This window comes from Terrapene carolina, unplaced genomic scaffold (genome assembly GCF_002925995.2).
Source record: "Terrapene carolina triunguis isolate 2854851 unplaced genomic scaffold, T_m_triunguis-2.0 Scaffold112, whole genome shotgun sequence".
NCBI lineage: Eukaryota > Metazoa > Chordata > Testudines > Emydidae > Terrapene > Terrapene triunguis.
The window spans coordinates 17779284-17784910 of record NW_020664463.1 but is presented as its reverse complement, the minus strand read 5'-3'; the positions used below and the strand labels follow the sequence as shown (position 1 = coordinate 17784910).

At 44.7% G+C, this 5627-nt stretch overlaps 1 pseudogene; it reads right to left on the bottom strand.

Annotated features, from left to right (window-relative positions):
• Positions 1-4450: 4450 nt before the first annotated feature.
• LOC112105757 lies at positions 4451-5080 on the bottom strand (annotated as a pseudogene).
• Between the last annotated feature and the right edge of the window lie 547 nt (positions 5081-5627).

The window sequence follows — 5627 nt, the reverse complement described above, 5'->3', positions numbered from 1 at the left end:
CTGATGGAGGATTTGCAACAGAAGTTGAATGAACCCAGCAAATGAGGATCCAGTTGCTTTTTTATCTGTTTAAAAACTTATATCAAATTATAGACATCAGAAAGGGGGATGCCTAGGAAGGTTCCTAGATGTTAGAGTGTCCAGAGCTCTGCGGAAATGGGGCTTACCTGGGTATAGACAACAGATGTCAGGGAGATTGTGGGCCTGGATCCAACCCCCATTAAAGTCAGTGGGAGTCTTTCCATTCACTTGAATGGGGTTTTTAAATCAGGCCCTATGAAATTTGGATCTAGAGGTATCCTGGCCTCCAATCACCCTGAATCGGACAGGTAAATTACTGGAAAGTCATTGTCATGTAAAGGGATTGGCAGGTAGAATATTCATGTGCCTAGACAGATGTCGCTCGGTAAAGTGTGGGTACCCAGTGCACCATTGCTATAGAGAAAGCTATGAGCAGTAAAGGGAGAAAAGCCCTTTCCCATTTAACACAGCGTTCTGTGCTTTTATAATATGAAACACTCTTTTCTATTTTTCTTTCAAGCTCTGGAGCCTTGATTTCCCTCCAAACTTTTGACCCTAACTCAGACCTGTCTGGGGTGACCCCTGCCTCACTGATACATAGTCTCATAGATTTTTGCTTTCTATTCCCAAGCCAGATCCTTCTTCTCTCAAGCAGCTAGCTCTCTAGGAGTGAGCATGCAGATTACTCTGCTTTCTAGTACTGCATTACTGAGCTGTTTAAAGGCAGATAGGGAAACCCCATTGCTTGAGAGATTTAAAACTGAACTGGAAAAGGCACTGAACAATCTACTTTAGGGAGAAATCTTTCCTCGGCAGGAAGAGAAATTAGCACTGCAGGTTTTTTCCACCTCTGGCGATAAGTCTGGCCAGGGCAACTGGGGCTATATTGATCTCTAGAGCATCCCCTGGTAAGCGCTCCTAAAGATCCCACTTGCTTCCCTTGAAGTAAACTAAGAAAAAGGAAAAGCCATGGTAACATTGCCTGACCTCCTTCAGGGTAAGAATCCAGGGTTGCTAGGGAGGCAGTGTAATTTACACCACCCAGTGGCTGCCTGGTTGAATCTCGTTCCATTTACCCACCTGGAGCGAGTTAAACTTGCCATTTGAAACCTTTTACATTGCCTATTTTTGCTTTAACTTTGAAAGCTGAACACTGCATTTATACTATTATTTTGCATGGGATTTCCTATATTTTTTAGAAGAGATAAAAATAAGGCTTGTGTAATCTCTTTGAATTTGAGCTCTTTAGTTCTTCAAACCAACCAGTGCGCACTTATCTATGTTCTTTTGACCTGAGTGTTTGCAGTGATATAATTTCAGGATGTGCATACATGTCCAGTACATATGGTTTTAATTGCACATACCTGCAGTCTTCAAAGGGCCATAACTTTGTTAAATCAAACCCAGTTTTAATCACACTAAGCAAAGATGTTAGTCCTCAATGAGGACTATGCCAAACTTCACAGTTCTGTCATTCTTTCTGCAGCCATGTTAAAAAAAAGCCATGGTTATTGCGGGGAAGGGGATTCTAAACACAGCCATTATTCAACAATCGCTGCTGAGATTTTACTTCCACTTGCCAAAAAAAAATTGCATCTTCAAGCAGACCAAGAAAAGTATTTAGCTCCAAAGGTGAAGTGTTCAGAAAGTTACAGACATAGATCCAGTGAAATAGAGGGTTACAACAGAAAGTGTTCTACAGCCTGAACAATTGTGTTTGCTGCTAACAGCCTGAGCACAGAAGCTGAAAATATATTTATACAAGAGAACTGTATTAGCAGGAATGCCAGGGATTCCTCTGGTGTAAACCCAGCATAGGTGATTTTATGCTTCCCCTTCTCTACCCTCTGCATAGGAGGAGTCTTGTGGATGAGGAGAGGCAAGACGAGAACATGGCTAGAGGTGGGAGGAGGCAGCCAAAGTACATTGCACTCTGGTGATCCTCAGCCAACTGAGCAATACCAAGGGCCCCCCACTAGCCAGAGTAACTTGGGGCAGCCTTTAGGCTGCTCTAAATTTCACCTAGGGACTACTTGATCCCCAGTCAGGCCAAGGATCAGGGAAGCATAAAGGTGGCTTAAAGCCACCTTCCACCTACCCCAACAATCCAAGTCCATGCCACAAGCAAAGCTCAGCCAGACCCAGGGTTGTTATCTCCCTATCTTATTTTTCCAAAACATCAGATTTATGTTTTAAATGCTTGAAGCAATTTTTTACTTATATTCATTTATTTCAAAATATGCACAAGCTGATAAATGCACTGTAGCATGCGTAGGATGAGCATTTCATCCTGCCTGCTAATGACTCTTGGAAGCTTTAGTAGCATCTTTTCATTAATAAAACTATTATTTATTCCATACCTTCACTTCTAGACAAAAGAGACAATGAGGTAATTGTCTTGGACATTCTGCTAGTCAAAATTAACCAGAATGTAAGCAACACAGAAATGAGACAAAGTTGCGGAAAGGAAAAGATGAGTAGGACACTGCACAATGCTAAACTTCATCTGGGTATGTAAACAAAAATCATAGTTTTTAAGAAATAATATGACTTCTCACTGCCCATCTAATAATTCAATTACAAGACATCAACATGTCAAAATAGCTCCGGATTCCTTTGCACTGAAAAACAGGTTATTCTTAAACAGTCTGTGTGTGTCCGTCCCTGGCAGTTAGCAATTACATGTTGCCATTTTAAACTCTAGTTCAGACCCAAATATTATCCCCAAAGCTGTCAAGGGATACATGTTCAGCAGGAACTGTTAGAGATGTTTCTAAACTGCAGGATTACTTGGCACACAGCTTTTTCATAGATTCATAGATTCATAGATTCTAGGACTGGAAGGGTCCTCGAGAGGTCATCGAGTCCAGTCCCCTGCCCACATGGCAGGACCAAATACTGTCTAGACCATCCCTGATAGACATTTATCTAACCTACTCTTAAATATCTCCAGAGATGGAGATTCCACAACCTCCCTAGGCAATTTATTCCAGTGTTTAACCACCCTGACAGTTAGGAACTTTTTCCTAATGTCCAACCTAGACCTCCCTTGCTGCAGTTTAAGCCCATTGCTTCTTGTTCTATCCTTAGAGGCTAAGGTGAACAAGTTTTCTCCCTCCTCCTTATGACACCCTTTTAGATACCTGAAAACTGCTATCATGTCCCCTCTCAGTCTTCTCTTTTCCAAACTAAACAAACCCAATTCTTTCAGCCTTCCTTCATAGGTCATGTTCTCTAGACCTTTAATCATTCTTGTTGCTCTTCTCTGGACCCTTTCCAATTTCTCCACATCTTTCTTGAAATGCGGTGCCCAGAACTGGACACAATACTCCAGCTGAGGCCTAATCAGAGCAGAGTAGAGCGGAAGAATGACTTCTCGTGTCTTGCTCGCAACACACCTGTTAATACATCCCAGAATCATGTTTTTATTGATTTTGTTTTTGTTTGTTTATAAAGAGAAGTAAGTGGGGGCAGAGGGGGAGGGGAGAGCTAATATGATATGGAGATATTCACCGGAAGGTCACTAGGCTGAATTCACCTCAGGTGAAATGTATTGGTCTATCTCAAATTAGGTATTGATCTCTGTCCAATTTCAAGTTCAAAAGGGAAAACAACACAAAAACCACCACCATCCTTGCTAGCCATTTAAGCTGAGAAGACAAGGGTTGACTGAGCCTGGAGATTTAACTTCCCCTCACCTTTTGAAGTAGTCCCTCCAACATGAGACCACTTCAGATGCTACATCCAAGAGCATCACATACACACGGAGGAATGGAAATGACAACAAAGAACTCTGTGCTTTCAGAGGAGATCAGATATATATACCCAACAATGCCTTCTGGGATCTCTCCACCAGAAAGGAATGGAGCCTCCTGTGGGCAACTCTGTTCACTCTCACCAGGGACCACAACTGAACCAACAACATCTCATGACCCACCGTAATGCAAGCAGTTGATCGATATAACATCATCAGAAAGGACCCCTGATCGTCAGCCATCACCAGGAAGAGATCATCGACAGACCCAACACACAGAGCAGACTCTCTGTGTCATACCTTGGTTATAACCCTGATTTTCAAGGGTCAAGGAAGTCCTAGATATCCATATATGGCAAGAGTTGTCACAACCCTTTAAATACTCTTAACCACCAAAGGCAGATTAAATACAGGTCAACGGTTGCATAGGCTGCCCGTGTCAAGAGATGGATTTTTGAACTGATGCCAGACACATGCTTCCTTTAAAGCAATCATCACCCTTTTCTCCAAAAAGGCGTAATTGTTAAACTCTACCAGCAAAGGAGCCAGTACCATTGGTCCAACATGAAAGGACACCACCCCCAAACCAGCCAGCTTTGCAACGGGGAGTCTCATGTGGAGAGGGGGCTCCGCCCTCCACCCACCCCCACTGAGAAACCCCAGGCCGCCTGCCCCTCAGACATAGTTTTTGCTGGGATAGTCACTGCGGGGCTGGGAGACGGCGGCAGTGTAACAGGCGCTGTAGTTGGTGCTCTTCTCGGGATAGGTGCAGTAGAGGAGGCCGCCCCCCAGAACCAGCAGGGCCACGGCAGCCCAGCCGATGTAGAGCGAGGCCACCAGCTTCCTCTTCTGAGCTTCGGACACCAGCGGGTTGTAGAAGTTCTGGATGATCGTGTTGGCCAACCAGCATATGGGGATGAGGCAGAGGATGCTGGAGACCAGAAAGACGGCTCCAGAGATCATCATGATTCACGCCTTGGAGCCTTCGTCCTCCACGCAGTTCATGCACTTGGTGCCCACAACGCTCACCAGCAACACCAGCACCAAGATGACCATCATGGCATGGGCAGCCTGCAGGTCCTGGGGCAGCACCAGCATGGAGTCATAAACCTTGCACTGCATCTGGCCTATGCTCTGCACAATGCAATTCATCCACAGCCCCTCCCAGATGTTCTGCGCCACCACAATGTTGTTGCCAATGAAGGCTATCACCTTCCACATGGGCAGGTCACAGGAGATGATGGAGCCCAGCCATCCCACCACCGAGAGCACCATGCCCAAGATCTGGAAACCTGCTGAGGCCATGATTGGGTGGGAAGGTGCCTGTCTCTCCGCAGTAACTTTCCTTCCAAGGTACGGCTCCTCCCCCTCAGCCCCAGCACAGGTGCTCTGTGTTGCAGCCCAGCAAATTGCAATAGGCAGCAGACAATAACAGGCAGCCTGACCATGTCCCCCATCACTACCAAGTCCTGTGTTTTGGATGATTTTGTTAGTTGTTTTAAAAAAGTCTCATCCACATCTTCTTCCTGATTGCATGGTCTATAGTAGACCCCTATCACGACATCACCCTTGCTTTTTACCCCTTTTATCCTTAACCAGAGACTTTCTGCAGGTCTGCCACCCACTTCCATCTCAACCTAAGTCCAAGTGCATACATCTTTGATATACAAAGCAACACTTCCTCCCTTTTTCTCTGCCTGTCCCTCCTGAACAAGCTGTACCCTTCTATACCAATATTCCAGTCATGTGAATTATTCCACAAATTTCTGTGATGCCAACTATGTCATATTTGTGATTATTCACTAGTATTTCTAGTTCTTGCTGTTTATTCCCCATACTCCTTGCATTAGTA